General features: G+C 39.3%; 1 pseudogene; it reads left to right on the forward strand.

Moving 5' to 3' along the window:
- The first annotated feature begins 7,308 nt into the window (after positions 1 to 7,308).
- On the forward strand, positions 7,309 to 7,761 carry LOC114626038 (annotated as a pseudogene).
- Positions 7,762 to 18,241: the final 10,480 nt, after the last annotated feature.

An 18,241-nucleotide genomic window follows, 5' to 3' on the forward strand; every position in this document is an offset into this window, starting at 1 on the left:
TCCCTCCTTCCCTCTCCACTTGTGTTTGCTTTCTTCTCTCTCCCCATTGGGACTGAGGTGTCCTCACTTGGGTCCTTCAGCTTATTGTCCTTTTTGAGTTCTGTGGACTGTATCTTGGATATTCTGTATTTTTTTTCTTGACTAATATTCACTTATTAGTGAGTACATACAATGTCCTTGTGGGTTTGCATTACCTCACTTAGGAAGATATTTTCTAGTTCTATCCATTTCCCAGCAAAACTCAGGATGTCCTCATTCTTAATAGCTGAGTAGTATTACATTGTGTAAATGAGTCACAATTTTTGTATTCATTCTTCTGTCCTGGGACATCTGGGTTGTTTTCTGCTTCTGGCTATCACAAATAAGGCCACTATAAACATAGTAGAACACATGCCCTTGTGGCATGGTGGGGCATTTTTGGGTATATGGACATCTGGATCTTCTAGATCTATTTTCAATTTTCTGAGGAATCTCCAGATTGCAGTTTTATTAACTGAGTTGTACTAATTTTCTTTCATTAATAAGTCTTTGGGGAAGGTATATATATATATATGTCTTTCTCTGACTGTCCCCTCTCTCTGTTTCTCTGCTCTTCTCTTCTCTCTCTTCTCTCTGCTAGAAATGATGATCAAAACATCCTGGGAGCTAATTTTTTCCAGGACATTCTGTAGTGGTATCTGAGAGGGAGATGTATTTCCTGTCACTTCACTTCCTTCTTCATTTCTGTTTCTCTCCATCCTCTCTGCTTCCCTGAATTGTCTGCCATCTTTGGTGTCTTCTTTCTTCATTTATCTCACTTCTTTAAAAAAATTGGATATTTTACTTATTTATATTTCAGATGTTGTCACCTTTCCCCTGAAAGAAACCCTTCTGCCCCATACCCCTTCCTCCTGCTTCTATGAGGGTGTGGCCCCACCCTCCCACCCACTCCTGCTTCCCTGTCCTCACATTCTAGGCTTCACAGGACCAAAGGCCTCCTCTCCCACCGATGCCTGACAAAGCCATCCTCCCCTACCTATATGGCTGGAGCCATGGGTCTCTCCATGTGTGTTTCCAGGCTGGCTGTTTAGACCCTGGGGGCTCTGGTTGGTTAGTATTATCACCCTCCCCATGGGGCTGCAAATTCATTCAGCTCCTTCAATCCTCTCTCTAAGTCCTCCACTGAGGACCCTGTGATCAGCTCGATGGTTGGTATCTGCCTCTGTATATGTCAGATTCAGACAGGGCCTCTTAGGAGACACACACTTCCTGGCATACACAACCATATCTGCCTTTGGTGACTGCACATGGGATCGATACCCAGGTGGGGCAGTCTCCAGACAGTCCCTTCTATGCTATGTGCAATTTTCTGAGGAATAACCAGACTGATTTCCAGAGTGGTTGTATCAGCTTACAATCCTACCAACAATGGAGGAGTGTTCCTCTTTCTCCACATCCTCGCCAGCATCTGCTGTCACCTGAGTTTTTTGATCTTAGTTATACTGATTGGTATGAGGTAAAATCTCAGAGTTGTTTTGATTTACATTTCCATGATGACTAAGGTTGTTCAAGATATCTTTAGGTGCTTCTCTGCCATTTGAGTTTCCTCAGTTGAGAATTCTTTCTTTAGCTCTGTATCCCATTTTTTTTTTAAATAGGGTTATTTTGTTGTCTGGAGTCTTCTTGAGTTCTTTGTGTATATTAGATATTAGCCTTCTATCTATCTATAGGATGTGGGATTGGTAAAGGTTTTTTCTCAAACTGTTGGTTGCCATTTTGTCCTACTGACAATGTCCTTTGCTTTATAGAAGCTTTGCAATTTTATGAGTACCCATTTGTCAATTCTTGATCTTAGAGCATAAACCACTGATGTTCTGTTCAGGAACTTTTGCCCCGTGCTCAAGTATTTGAGGCTCTTTCCCATCTTCTCTTCTATTAGTTTCTGTGTATCTGGTTTTATGTTAAGGTTCTTTATCCACGTGTACTTGAGCTTTCTACAAGGAGATAAGAATGAATCAATTTGCATTCTTCTACATGCTGACTGCCAGTTTAACCACCACTATTTTTTGAAAATGCTGTCTTTTTCCCACTGAGTGGTTTCAGGTTCTTTGTCAAAGATGAAGTAACCATAGGTGTGTGAGTTCATTTCTGGGTCTTCATTTCTATTTCATTGATTTCCTGCCAGTCTCTGTACCAAAGCCAAGCAGTTTTTATCACTATTGCTCTGTAGTACAGCTTGAGGTCAGCAATGGTGATTCCCCCAGAAGTTCCTTTATTGATGAGAATATTTCTCGCTATCCTAGTTTTTTTGTTATTCCAAATGAATTTGTAAATTGTTCTTTCTAACTCTATGAAGATTTGAGTTGAAATTTTGATGGAGATTACATTGAATCTGTAGGTTGCTTTCAGCAAGATGGACATTTTTACTATATTAATCCTGTCATTCCATGAGCATGGGAGATCTTTCCATCTTCTGAGATCTTTGATTTCTTTCTTCAGAGACTTGAAGTTCTTTTCATACAGATCTTTCACGTGCTTGGTTAGATTCACACCAAGGTATTTTATATTATTGTGTGAGGTGAAATGTGTGCTTTGAGATTTAGGAATCTCATACTTTATGAATGTGTGTGCCCTTGCATTTGAAGCATAGATGTTCAGAATTGAGAGCTCATCTTGGTAGATTTTTCCTTTGACAAGTATGAAGTGTCCTTCCTTATCTTTTTTTGATAACTTTTCATTGAAAGTCAATTTTATTGGATATTAGAATGGCTACTCCAGGTTGCTTCTTGGGACCATTTGCTTGCAAAATTGTTTTCCAGCCTTTTATTCTAAGGAAGTGTTTGTCTTTCTCTCTGAGGTACATTTCCTGTATGCAGCAAAATGCTGGATACTGTTTATTTATCCAGACATTAATGGGGAATTGATGTTAAACAATATTAAGGAAAAGTGATTGTTGCTTCCTGTTATTTTTGTTATTAGAGGTGGGATTATGTTTATGTGGCCATCTTCTTTTGGGTTTGTTGGATGAAGATTACTTTCTTGGTTTTTCTATGTTGTAATTTCCCTTCTTTTTTTTTCTTTCTTTACATATTGATAAAGTTTATTATCTCATGGAAAAATATACAAACTGATGTTTATTATTTCTTTTTCTTAAATTTTTTATTGGACGTTTTATTTACATTTCATATGTTGTCCCCTTATCCCATCCCCCACCCACCCAGGAACCCCCTATCCCCTCACCCCTCCTCCTTCTTCTCTGTGGATGTAACCTCTATCTACCCCCCCACTCCCACCTCCCCACCCTCAAAATTCCCTCCCCCTGGGGCGTCCAGCCTTCATGAGGTCAAGGTTCTCTTCTTCCACCTATGCCCAGCAGGGCCCTCCACTCTTACATATTCAGCTGAAGCCCTGGATCCCTCCCTAAGTGCTCCCAGGCTAGTGGTTTAGACCCTGGGAGCTGTGGTTGGTTGGTATTGTTGCTCTCCTCATGGGGCCGCAAATCCTTTCAGCTCCTTCAGTCTTCACTCTAACTCCTCCATTGAGAACCCCATTATCAGTTCAATGGCTAGTTGTGAGCATCTGCCTCTGAATATGTCAGACTCTTGAAGACCTCTGAGGATGCATCCATATCAGGCTCTTATCACCATGCACTTCCTGACTTCCACATCAGCATCTACCTTGGTAACTGCACATGGGATGGATACTCAGGTGGAGTGGTCTTCAGACAGCCCCTCCTTCAGTTTCTGTCCCTCACTTTGTCTCCATATTTGCTCCCTTGAGTATTTTGTTGCACCTTCTAAGAAGGACTGCATCACCCCCACTTGGTCTTCCTTCTTTATGAGCTTCATGTGGCCTGTGAATTTCCCTTCTTGTGTTGGCATTTTCCATCTATTATCCTTTTTAAGGATGGATTTGTGGAAAGTTATTGTGTAAATTTTTTTTTATGGAAGATCTTGGTTTCTCCAAGTACGGTAATTGAGAGTTTTGATGGGTACAGTAGCCTGGGTAGGCATTTATGTTCTCTTAGGTTCTGTATGACATTTGTCCAGGATTTTCTTGCTTTTTTACTCTCTGATTAGAAGTCTTGTGTAATTCTGATAAGTCTGCCTTCATATGTTACTTGACCTTTTTTCCTTACTGCTTTTAATATTCTTTCTTTGTTTTATGCATTTAATGTTTTGAATATTATGTGACAGAAGGAGTTCCTTTTACGGTGTAGTCTACTTGGAGTTCCTTAGGCTTCTTGTATGTTCATGCGCTCTCTTTCTTTAGGTTAGGGAAGCTTTCTTCTATTATTTTATTGAAGATATTTACTGGCTCTTTAAGTTGGGAATCTTCACTATCTTCTATACCTATTTCTTTTAGGTTTGGTCTTCACATTGTGTGCTGGATTTCCTGGATGTTTTGGGTTAGGAGCTTTTTGCATTTCGCATTTTCTTTGACAGTTGTGTCAATGTTTTCTATGGTATCTTCTGCACCTAAGATTCTCTCTTCTATTTCTTGTATTCTGTTGGTGATACTTATGTCTCTGATTCCTGATCTTTTTCCTAGGTTTTCTATCACCAGTATAGTCTCTGTTTGTGATTTCTTTGTTTTTAGTTTCATTTTTTGATCCAGTATGGTTTTGTTCAACTCCTTCACCTGTTTGGTTGTGTTTTCTTATAACTATTTAAGGATTTTTGTGTTTCTTCATTAAGGGCTTCTACCTCATTCTCCTGTGTTCTCTTGTATTTCTTTAAGGGAGTTATTTATGTCTTTTTAGAACTCCTCTATCATCATCATGAGAAGTGATTTTAATATCTCTAAACCTCAGTGGACTCAGTTCCCCAATAAAAAGACATAGATTAACAGTCTGTGGCTCCAGGTAGCGCACATAACAGTAGATGGTATAAAAGGATGGCTGCTCTAGCCAGAGAGCTTAACAAGTAAAAACTACCTGCTTCCTATAGGCAGATATTAAAGTTTAAATTAATTGCTTTAAAGATGGTATAAAGACATATTTCTCTAATAAATCTTACAGGATACTCACATTCTTTCTAACATGGGTCCATGGGAATTTTTTTTAAATCCCAGTTTCACCATCTCCCTGCATATAAGCAGGTTTATAGAGAAATGTCAATCAACTGTTTTAATGGTGGTATAATAAGGTCTGTGGGATAGCTAATTCATATTCTTTGAACGTGGGCTACATGGGAATTTTGGGTTGGTTATCCTGACTCACAGATTAGGAAAAGGGCATAAGAATAGGTTTTTATAATAAATGAAAGGGTCTTTTTTGATAGAAGGGAGATTGTATGAAAACAATTTCTTTTAGGGAAGATTTGAAGTCCTGCAGGATAACTCATATTTTTTATAAGTGGACTACATGGGAATTTTAGGTTAATTTCCTGGCATGGGAAAATAGAAAAAGCCTAAGAATAGACACATACAGTATTTTAGTTTACTTTCAATTTTCAAAATGAGTATGATTTTGAGTTTTGTAGTTATATTATTCCTCTGGGAGAGAGATTAAAATAAAGGTTTTTCTGGTTACTGGACCAAGAATATGCTGATTGTGAGAATTTGTCTGTGTGTTTTTAGATAAGGTGATTCGTTTCTATGCACCTTCCAGAGTTATATAGATTAGATATGATGAAGGGAGTCCCCCAGAGGACTTGATTCTAGAGAATTGAACAAAAGAAGATATTTTGATGATACTAAAACTTTGTTTTGAGATTTGTATATTACAGAATATACAGTCTTGACAAGTCTCATCATTAGACACACTGAACTGACCTGCTTTCAGCCAAATTTGACTTTCAGCCAAATCCAGTCAAAGGCATCAGAGACTAAAACAATTGTTGGTGTGGCATTCTTAAGGCCAACCAATACCCATATTTTCCCTACCCTTCCCTACCTTTCAAAGATACCTCAATGTCCATATTCAGCTTGAAGAAGTTCTGAAGAGTCGTCACCCCAGTTCTCTGGACTTGGGGGTCTAGAGGTGGTTATTCTAGTTGTCTTTCAGGGAAATATTGGAATAGTCATAGTTGGAACAGGGAGGAAATAGCTAGAATTGATTGTGTAATCATAATCATATTTGGTAGAAATCTTTATAATAGTTACTAAGTTGAAGTCATAATTTCTTATTTTGGTACAGAATTTACTTTGATACAGAATCAAGGTTATCATTGGTGTCATTTCATATCATTCTTCTATTGATATGAAAAATGTAAAAGTACAAGGCTTGGACCCAGTCCTTCTATAATGTCATTACAAACTGATCTGAGATGTTTAAGCCTGTGAGTTAAGAGCTAAATAGAAAATTCATGTTTCTGAGTTTACTGTTAGGATTTTTTCAGATAATTTACTAAACAGATAATAACTTAGAAATATCTGGGAGTAGTTAATGGACAACAGTACAGATTACTTTACATAGATAGTTGGTTTTCTAAACGTCAGAAATTTACAGAATGTGACATTTAATGTTATTCTTTTGTTGTTGAGACATCTGCTCCTAGCAACTCCCCTTTTGTAGATTTAAAGAAGAAATTGAGCCACTGGGCAGAAGTTGCCTATCTCTCCTGCAGACCTGTACAGTTCTTGAGAGGACACAAGTTACAAGTTAGGACAGCTTAGTTCTGCCAAGACAGAATAAGCTAGTACTTAATAATTCCTGTTTTTCAAAGTTCTGTCAGATGATCCTGGACCAGAAGGCTGAAGAATGATGCTCCAACTTCCAGACTTACTGGATCTGTATGGGTAAGCAGCTGTCCCTACAACTTGTCTCAGTTCTGGAAGCTGAGTTAGGCTTCCTATATTTTCAGATAGTGTTGCTCTTTCTCAGATTTCTGACAGGGTTTAAAGACTACTTATAGTCTCATAGCCAACCCAGGCTATTTAACATTGATAAAATATATTTGAGAAGACAGTTCTCAGATAGTATGCACGCTAAACCAGGACGTAACACATGGATTTATAAGTCTTTTAAGTTAGGATAGATGACAGTGTTCTACTTAATTGTCAAAGATGATGGATTGGATGTTAGGTGTATCTTACACTTTATAAATTACAAAATGGTAATACAAAATAAAAAATAAAAAATAATACTTAAGAAAAAAGAAGAAAGAGTTTGTTTGGGCTTACAGTTCCAGAGGTTTAGCATCCATGATGGTGGAGGGAAATCATGGTAGCAAGAGTAGGAAGTTGAGTGGTCATATACTGAACTGAAAGAACAAAGCAGAGAGAGAAGACTAGAAATGATGTGAGTCTTTTAACTGTGAAAGCCTACAACTAAGTGGCTGTGCCGTGGTGATTGGGAAGGAGGCTGTGGCAGCAGCGGCCCGGACGATGGCAGACTTTCTGAAAGACTTGCCGGTCTACAACAAGAGCAACTTCAGCAGGTTCCACGCGGACTCCGTGTGCAAAGCCTCGAACCATTGACCCTCAGTATACCTGTCGACCCGAGAATACCCGTCAGAACAGATCATTGTGATAGAAAAGACGAACATCCTCCTGGGGTACCTGCACCAGCAATGGGACAAAAAGAACGCTGCCAATAAGAGAGACCAAGAACAGGTGGAGGCCGAGGGCGAGAGCTCAGGGTCACCACCCAAGGTGGCCTGGACCGACAGCCTCGACATGCCCGAAGACACCTGGGTTCTGTGCGTCGCCCATCGTCTATCTGCCCTGCCCGTTCCCATCCGTGTGTGTAAGCGCAGTCAGCTCCTTCATCCAGTCTGCACCCTCCAACCTCGTAGGACTCATGTATTTATTTTCCTTGAGTTCTTATTTATGCTGTAACTCGTGTCAAGCATTGGTTAAAAGGACATCAGGCCCAGCCGCGAGGTGTCGGTAGATGCTTTTTAAAGCACAGTGATGTCCGCCACCAGACCACCCACAGCGAGACTTCGCCAGGGTCCAGAGCCCAGGGCGGGCTGGTCTCCCAACACACCGAGCAGCCTTCTGGCTCCTTCCCACCCACAGGCCTGGCCGGGTCACCAGTCTCCCGGTCCCTCCCGTACCCAGGCCTCATTCTGAGCCCGCACCAGGGAAAGAGCTGGCCCCTGTGGATCTTTCTCTTACGTCATTTATCATGGACTACCCCAATAAAAGGACCTTTCCTACAAAAAAAAAAAAAAAAAAACAGCCTACAACTAGTAACATACCTCCTTCAATAAGGCCATACTTCCTAAGCCTCCCTAGTCAGTGTCATCGAGTAGGGATCAAGTATTCAAATGCTAGAGACTATAGGGAACATTTATCTTTCAAATCACTGCAGGAGGGATAAAAACATTCAGACCATAGCTGCCCTAATGTCACTTATAATTGCATTAGATATATTATGAACTAAATTCTCTATTTAAAAGGCAAATATTGAACTGGTCATGCTGCCACATGACTGTAGCTCCTGCAACACTGGAAACCATGTTGGGATGCTTCATAATCACTTGAGCTCAAGAATTTGTAATTAGCGTAGGCAACATAATAATTATCTTTTTAAAATCAGGCAGTTATAATATTTGTACACTAGATTAAATTACTTTATAATATCTACATGGAAGCCATTTTATATTGATTAACTGATTGATTGATTGAGTGATTGATTGATTGCAAAGTAGAAGGAAAATCTCATTGGTAAAATACACCATGCAAAAGTAGTGGCCATACAAACGAGAAAGTACTTATAGCCACAATCTCTGAATCTTTATTCCCACAAGATGTGGAACTGCAGGTGACCCAAATTTCTGTAGATCAGAACAGAATGGATAAAGGAAAGCATTTATCTAGCTGGTTTTATAGGGGTATGCTTCTGGTGACCTGAGATCTGTTTCACTATGTCGAATGTATGCCATAAGGAGTCCAGCAGCTTTTTATCTGGTCGTTACTTGTTTTAGTGGCTGAAAGTTTATTAAAGGCCAGATTTTGAATTCAATATTTTCATTCTTCATTCTCCCAAAGTAAATGTGAGGACAAGAAGAAAGAATTGTAAAGAACTAAATAATCCTCAAACAGAAGGGTAGAGTGCCTTAGCCAATTTACTCTCTGGAAAGAATCTGAGGTCTGGGAGACAGTGGAGGCCAAGTAGGTCACCCTGCTTCCCTGGCAACTCTAGGCTTGCGGGTAGGTAGCTCTCATTAGGAGAGAATCAGAGCTATCTGAAAATCAGAAGGATGCTGAGCAACTTGCAACAGTTCACAAAAGATGCATTAACGTAAGGGGCAGTAAAGGCTTTTAGAACCTATTTGTCTCTGCTAAGTCCTCACTTGTGCTTTGAGAGAACACAGAAGTGTCCCAAATATCATGAGGTGTCACACTTTTCTAACATTTGACATCTACAGTATCATAAAATGAGTCATTTGCATTTTAAAGTAGCACTCATTTTTCCTTTTGTGTATTCATGTAGTATGCCTATGATTTAAACTTCAAATACTCTAGTTCATCTTGTCCTTGTTGCTTAAAACAAGGAATGGGACAGATCTTCATTTTACTTCTCTTTCTCCAGATTTGATCCTCCAGTTTCATCCCCACCTCTGTAGCAAAAAACCTGTGGCAGTTCCCACCTCATCTCCAGTGTATTCCACAGACATTCTCCTCCTACTTCCCCCACCAACCATTGCATTATCCCAAGCTCCAACTCCAGTAGCTTGTTCCTAAGAACCGACAGGCCAGTCGTGCCAGGGAAACAGGTTGGCTAACTGCAAATTTTGACTTCTCCCTGTATTTCTTTAAGTCCAATCCTTCAGCCTCATCCCCAGTTCTGCAAAAGAACACGTGCTGCAGGCTCTCTTTCCTCCCCTGCCCCAGCGGATTCTACAGATTCTTCCTATTTGCTTCCCCAACTCATTGCTTTATCCAAGCTTCCAACTCCAGCTTGCACTCCCTGGAAACACACAGGCTACTCTGACTAGAGAAGCAAATAGGCTAGCTAGAGATCTTCACCACTCCTTCCATTCTACCACCTGTCCAATCTCCCAGTCTCATCCTCAACTTTGTAGCAAATATTCTGCTGTGGCCTCTTCTCACTCCCTGCCACCCAGGGGATTAACTAAGGAGATCCTGTTCGAATATCCTCCTTTTGTCTTCCTCCCTCTCAGCCCATCCCCGTTCTCAAGTCTCAGGTTGCAATCATCAGAAACATCTTTTACATAGAACCACCAGTGCCCAATGTGATCAGGATCCCAGGAAATTTTCCTACCAGGTAACACACAGCCACCACACTTTTATAAGAGCCTAAGGGAAAACAAAAACCAAGGAACAAAGCAGCTACCTAACAAAGACAAGGCCAGATAGTACCACCTGGAATTACAATCTTCTCAAACCCAGATGCCTAATCACCACTATAAAAAAAAAACATAATAAATGACTTCTAGGATAATATGTCTCTACTAGACTCCAATAATACTACCACCATAAGTTGAATAGACCAACATAGCTGAAGCATAAGACCAAGAACTTAAAACTGCCTGTATGAAGGTAATAGAAGTTTTAAAAGAGGAATGAATAATTTTTTTTTTAAAAAATGTATAGAAATAGAAACAGTGGAAGAAAATGAATGAAACAATTCAAGACTGTGAGTGGAAATACAAGACAAAAAATATAAAACAAACAAAAATAACAAACAAACAACCTAACGGAAATTTGGAAATGAAAAACTTAGAAATCTGAGCAAGAGGAACCACAGAGGCAATTTTCACACAGAATAGAGAAGATGAAAGAAAGAATATCAGGCATTGAAGACACAATAGACAAAATGATCACATCAGTAATGGAGGAGGTTAAACTTAGGAAACCCTGACTCAAAACATCCAGCATATCTGGGACACTATGAAAAGACCAAACCTAGCAATGATAGCAATAGAAGAAAGAGAAGAAAAAGAAGGTAAAGACCCAGAAAATATTTTCAACAAAATCATAGAGGAAAATTTCCCTAACCTAAAGAAGGAGATGACTATCAAAGCACAAGAAACAATATAGAACAGCAAATGGATTGAACAAGAAAATAAATTACCTGTGACATAAAATAATCAAATACTCATCATACATAACAAAAAACAATATTAAACGCTGCAAGGGAAGAAGACCAAATAACGTATGAAGGCAGACCTATTAAAATTAATTCTTTTTTTAAGATTGGAACGGAAAGATATTTTTAATAGAAATATTTGTTCTTGAATGCAATACTAAACTAGAAGTATACTATGAATTAAAAATATGTAAATTTACTGTGAATCCTAAATATCACAACAGAATATAAATTCAGCCTACTCTTCATCTTCTACCATCTTCAAATACTAATAAGATGATCTTAAATAATATTTTAATTCATAATCTTCTAGAAAAGAACACAATTAACACAGGGTTCATAGGGCTCACAGAGACTGAAGTGGCAAGCACAGGCCTTTCAGGGGTCTGCATCTGGTCTTCTGTACCTTCTGTATTATGGCTGTTAGCCTTGTGTTTTTGTGGAACTCTTTATATATATAATTTATTTTTTTTCAAATTGTAATTTATACTCATTCACACAGGGGTTATAAACACAGAAAGGCAGGACGTGGGGAAGGGGATGACACAAGAGTGTGGGTGTTCAGGGGGAATACAGATATTTTTCAGAACAGGGTATCGGCTGGGTGAGGGTTCAGGGGACAGGTCACTATGACTCTGCCTATGATTCACTTGTCCTTATCTAAGTTGGTAATATCTGCCAAGGCTACCTATTTACAAGGTCTATGACTACTCAGGCTTGTAAATTTCCACAAAAGCTGCCTGTTTACAATAGCCTATAGCCATCTATTTCAATGTTTAACCACAGAGACCCAAGACTTGGTGTTAGTATACATGTATGACAGGCCTATTGCTGATTTTAGGCCTACGGCTGATTTTAGGCCTTCAGTGTATAAGCAGGGATGCCCCTGACATCTCCTCCCTTCTCTAAGTATAGAAGGGCTGTGGCAATTCTAATCTTGTGAAGGTGGGGATAGAGGCCTGACCTCCAGTATATGAAGGGGACCTTGTAATGGCTCCGGTCCCCCTGTCGTTGTCCAGTGAGGCATGAGGGCCATACCTGTCCCGATGTCTTTTTCCTGGAGAGGGGATACTTTTGACATCAACCACTATGCAGTCAGGCTTGTCCATCAGTGAACCCAGAGAGATATTTTTAACTTTTATTGATATTCCCTTGCAGTGCTTAGCCTTACAGCCTAAGCAAGAATTCAGGTCGCTTGTCAGAGGGGGTTCTGAGTGGTCCCTCTCTGCCTGGTCTAGGGGCATGAGTCGCCTCTTTTAGGTTGGGTGGAGATGGGTTTTGGGAACACCCTGTATAAAGTAGCAACCTCATCTTGAGTCTTGTGGTCCTCCATAGCTAACTTATGATAATGTATCTGAATAGGTTTTGCTACCAAATTATTTATCTGTTGTTTCACAGAGTTAGTCAGCCTATTTGAGGCCCAGGGACCAGCAAAAATAATCAAAAAGAACCCAAATAATGGTCCCAAGATGAGAGGAGGTAGGGTTGACAACCCTGGAGAGGTTTAAAACCAATTCTTGTACCAGCACTCATCTTTCTCTTTCTCTCTCTGACTTTTCTCAGGGCCTTCTCTGACCTTTTTCATGCTCTCTTTAACTATCCCTGTCTTATCTATGTAAAGGCAATATTCTTTAAGGGCAGTACACAGTCAAGAGCTGTACACAGTCTTTTCTATTGTAATAGAGTAAATCAAGTCCAATAAGGATCTTTGCAATTTTTGGAGGTCTCTTTAGACAGCGAAAAGAGGGATTTCTTCAGATTAATGATGTCAATCTCTAGCTGTTTGATGTTCTTGTCAATGGCCCATCAAAGGTCTGAGTAGTATAAGTTTGGAGGCCAGCATCTGGATTAGAACTTCTAACAGCAGACATCACAGGTGATTCATTTTTATCTGGAAAGGAAAAAAAAGGGAGTTCTGAGGGAGATTTCTCTTCCCTGGATGTAAATTGTTATTCATTTTATTTATGGTTAGGCCTGGCTTTGTGGGGGTATCTATTTATTTCATTAATCTCTTTGGTAGCTAATTAGCTGTGCCTTCTGTGGTATCAAACAGGCATATCAATCCTCAGTCCCATTAGGGAACTGGGTCTGGGCCATTCCCTTTAAGGATAAGAGGGTCTTTCCCCATATCTGTGGCATAGTTTTTATTGGTCTTGGTGATGCCAGAGGCAGTCAGCAGCAGATTTGCCATGAGCTTTCAGTTTTAGAGAGTTAAAGGTGAACAAGGCATGATGGAGAGTATTTCTTGGGAACTCCTCGGGGGGGGGTACCGTTCCCCCTCTTTTGTTTTTAAAGCCAATTTTTCAGGGTTCTTGTAAAATCAGGGCAGAAGCACCAACCATCGCTCCTTCCACACTAAGCGAGTCATGTGGACATTATTTAAAGAAATATAAATCTATGTTAATAATTATTAACATAGTCTTTTATTAAAGGACTGTTACAGCACAGCTGACAACTAATCAGACTATATATCGATTAATAATAGCTTCTTCTACTTTTTGTGAGATTACTTCTCTTTTGTCAATTAATTGTTGAGAGAAATTAGGATTTACATCTCTCTTGAGAATATTAGACAGAGTCTTAATTCTTTTGTGGAGAGCTTAAAATAAGTTCTTAGCCAGTTAGCATCTCCTAGAAACCTTTGAAAATAATATGAATTAAGTAAACTCTCTCTCTCTTACTTTTTTTTCAGACCCTTTATCTGTTTTTTTATTGGATATTTTACATATTTAACTTTCTATGTTATCCCCTCTCCCATTTGCCCCCAAAATTCATTATCCCATTCCCACCTCTCCTGTTTTTATGAGGGTGTGCTCCAAACAACCTCCCAGTCCCTTCTACCTGCTCTCGAATTCCTCAACACTAGGGAATCCAAACTTTCGGGGACCATGGCCCTCCACTTCCACTGATGTCTGACAAGGCCACCCTCAGTTACCTATACAGGTGGAAACATGAGTCCCTCCCTTTGTACTCTCAGGCTGGAGTTTTAGACTTTGGGATCTCTGGTTGAAACTTTTGATACTCCTTCTAGAAAGGACCAAAGTACCCACACTTTGGTCTTCCTTCTTCTTGAGTTTCAGGTGGTCTATACGTTGTGTCTTATGTATTGTGAGCTTTTGGGCTAATATCCACTTTTCCATGTGTGCATACCATGTATGTTCTTTTGAGATTGGGTCACCTCACTCAGGATGATATTTTCCAGCTCGATCCATTTGCCTAAGAATTTCATGAACTCATTGTTTTTAATAGCTGAGTAGTACTCCATTGCATAAATGTACCACATTTTCTGCATCCATTCCTCTGTTGAAGAACATCTGGGTTCTTTCCAACTCTGGCTATTATAAATAAGACTGCTATGAACATAGTGGAGCATGTGTCCCTGTTGCCTGTTGAAACATCTTTTGGGTATATGCCCAGGAGTGGTATAGCTGGGTCCTCAGGTAACATATGTTCAATTTTTTGAGATACCACCAGACTGCTTTCCATAGTGGTTGTACCAGATTACAATCCCACCAACAGTGGAGGAGTGTTCCTCTTTCTCCACATCCTCGCCAACATCTGCTGTCACCTGTGTTTTTGATCTTAGCCATTCTGACTGGTGTGAGGTAGAATCTCAGTGTTGTTTTCATTCGCATTTCCCTGATGACTAGTGATGCTGAACACTTCTTTAGGAGCTTCTCAACCATTCGAGCTTCCTCAGTTGAGAATTCTTTGTTCAGCTCTGTGCTCCATTTTTTAATAGGGTTCTTTGATTGTCTAGAGTCTAATTTCTTCAGTTCTTTGTACAGGTTGGATATTAGCCCTTTATCAGATGTAGGGTTGGTAAAGATCTTTTCCCAATCTGTTGGTTGCTGCTTTGTCCTATTGACTGTTCTTTGCTTTACAGAAGCTTTGCAGTTTTATAAGGTCCCATTTGTCAATTCTTGGTCTTAGAGCACAAGCCATTGGGGTTCTGTTCAGGAACATTTTCCTGTGCCCATGTGGTCAAGGCTTTTCCCCAATTTCTCTTCTATTAGTTTCAGTGTAGCTGGTTTTAGGTGGAGGTCCTTGATCCAATTGGAGTTGAGTTTTGTACAAGGAGATAAGAATGGATCAATTTTCATTTTTCTACATGCTGACCTCCAGTTGGACCAGCACCATTTGTTGAAAATACTGTCTTTTTTCCACTGGATAGTTTTAGCTCCTTTGTCAAAGACCAAGTGACCATAGGTATGGGGGTTCATTTCTGGGTCTTCTATTCTATTCCATTGATCCTCCTGCCTATCTCTGTTCCAATACCATGCAGTTTTTATCACTATAGCTTTGTAGCACAGCTTGAAATCAGGGATGGTGATTCCTCCAGAAGTTCTTTTATTGCTGAGAGTAGTTTTCACTATCATGAGTTTTTCGTTATTCCAAATGAATTTTAAGATTGCTTTTTCTATCTATGAGAAGAATTGAGTGGGAATTTTGATGGGGATTGCATTAAATCTGTCAATGGCTTTTGTCAAGATTGCCATTTTTACTATATTAATCCTTCCAATCCATGAGCATGGGAGATCTTTCCATCTTCTGAGATCTGCTTCGATTTCTTTCTTCAGGGGCATGAAGTTCTTATCATACAGGCCTTTTACTTGCTTGATTAGATTCACACCAAGGTATTTTATATTATCTGTGACTATTGTGAAGGGTGTCATTTCCCTAATTTCTTTCTCAGCCAGTTTATCTTTTGAGTAGAGGAAGGCTACTGATTGATTTGCTTGAGTTAATTTTATATCCAGCCACTTTGCTTAAGTTGTTTATCAGGTTTAGGAGTTCTTTGGTGGAAGTTTGGGGGTCACTTAAGTATACTATCATATCATCTGCAAATAGTGAGATTTTGACTTCTTCCTTTCCAATTTGTATCCCTTTGACCCCTTTGTGTTGCTTAATTGCTCTGGCTAGGACTTCCAGTACTATATTGAATAGGTAGGGGGAGAGTGGGCAGCCTTGCCTAGTCCCTGATTTTAGTGGGATTGCTTCAAGTTTCTCTCCATTTAGTTTGATGTTGGCTACTGGTTTGCTGTATATTGCTTTTAGTATGTTTAGGTATGGACCTTGAATTCCTGATCTTTCCAAGACTTTTATCATGAAGGGGTGTTGAATTTTGTCAAATGCTTTCTCAGCATCTAGTGAGATGATCATGTGGTTTTTTTCTTTGAGTTTGTTTATATAGTGAATTACATTGATGGATTTCTGAATATTGAACCCACCCTGCATTCCTGGGATAAAGCCTACTTGATCATGATGGATAATTGTTTTGATGTGTTCTTGGATTTGGTTTGCAAGAATTTTATTGAGTATTTTTGTATCAATGTTCATAAGTGAGACTGGTCTGAAGTTCTCTTTCTTCGTTGGGTCTTTGTGTGGTTTAGGTATGAGCATAATTGTGGTTCATAGAATGAATTCGGTAATGTTCCTTCTGTTTCTATTTTGTGGAATAGTTTGAAGAGAATTGGTATTAGGCCTTCCTTGAAGGTCTGATAGAATTCTGCACTGAAACCATCTGGTATGGGACTTTTTTTTTGGGAATACTTTTAATGACTGCTTCTATTTCTTTTGGAGTTATGGGACTGTTTAGGTGGGGTGGTTAGGTGTTTATCTGCTCTTGATTCAACATTGGTAACTGGTATTTGTCTAGAAAATTGTCTATTTCATCCAGATTTTCCAGTTTTGTTGAGAATAGGCTTTTGTAGTAGGACCTGATGATTTTTTGAATTTCCCTTGTTTCTTTTGTTATGTCTCCCTTTTCAGTTCCGATTTTATTAATTTGGATACTCTCTCTCTGTCCTCTGGTTAGACTGGCTAGGGGTTTATATATCTTGTTGATTTTCTCAAAGAACCAGCTCCTGGTTTTATTGATTCTTTGTATAGTTCTTTTTGTTTCTATTTGGTTGATTTCAGCCCTGAGTTTGACTATTTCCTGCCATCTATTCCTCTTGGGTGTATTAGCTTCTTTTTGTTCTAGGTCTTTCAGGTACAGTGTCAAGCTGCTAGTGTAAGCTCCCTTCAGTTTCTTTTTGTATGCACTTAGAGCTATGAATTTTCCTCTTAGCACTGCTTTCATTGTATCCCATAGGTTTTGGTATGATGTGTCATCATTTTCATTAACTTCTAAAAACTCTTTAATTTCTTTCTTTATTTCTTCCCTGACCAGATTATCAATGAGTAGGATGTTGTTCAGTTTCCATGTGTATGTGGGCTTTCCCTTTTCTTTGTCATTATTGATGACCAGCCTTAGACCTTGGTGATCTGATAGGATGCAAGGGATTATTTCAATTTTTTTGAATCTGTTGAGGCCTGTTTTGTGCCCAATTAAATGGTCTATTTTGGAGAGGGTACCATGAGGTGGTGAGAAAAATGTATATTCTTTTGCTTTAGGATGAAATGTTCTATAGATATCTGTTAGGTCCTTTTGGTTCACAACTTCTGTTAGTTTCACTGTATCTCTGTTTAGTTTCTGTTTCCATGATCTATCCATTGCTGAGAGTGGGGTGTTGAAGTCTCCCACTATTATTATGTGAGCTGCAATGTGTGTTTTGAGCTTTAATAAGGTTTCTTTTATGAAAGTGGGTGCCCTTGCATTTGGTGCATAGATATTCAGAATTGAGAGTTCGTGTTGGTTGACTTTTCCTTTGACAAGTATCAAATGACCTTCCTTATCCTTTTTGATAGCTTTAAGTTGAAAGTCGATTTTATTTGATATTAGAATGACTACTCCAGCTTGTTTCTTAGGGCCATTTGCTTGAAAAATTGTTTTCCAACCTTTTACTCTTAGGTAGTGTCTGTCTTTGTGGCTGAGGTGGGTATCCTGTATGCATCAAAAAGCTGGGTCCTGTTTGTGCATCCAGTCCGTAAGCCTATCCCTTTTTATTGGGGAAATGAGTCCATTGATGTTAAGAGACATTAAGGAGAGGGTGTTGTTGCTTCCTGTCATTTTTGCTAATAGTGGAGTCATTGTTTATATAGTTATCTTCTTTTGGGCTTGTTGAAAGGGGATTATTTTCTTGCTCTTTCTAGGGTATAGTTGCCCTCTTTGTATTGGAGCTTTCCTGCTCTTATCCTTTGTAGTGCTGGATTTGTGGAAAGATACTGTGTAAATTTGGTTTTGTTGTGGAATATCTTGGTTTCTCCATCTATGGTAATTGAGAGTTTTGCTGGGTATAGTAGCCTGGGTTGACATTTATGTTCACTTAGGGTCTGTATGACATTTGTCCAGGATCTTCTGGCTTTTATAGT

This window comes from Grammomys surdaster, unplaced genomic scaffold (genome assembly GCF_004785775.1).
Source record: "Grammomys surdaster isolate TR1022 unplaced genomic scaffold, NIH_TR_1.0 226, whole genome shotgun sequence".
Lineage (NCBI taxonomy): Eukaryota > Metazoa > Chordata > Mammalia > Rodentia > Muridae > Grammomys > Grammomys surdaster.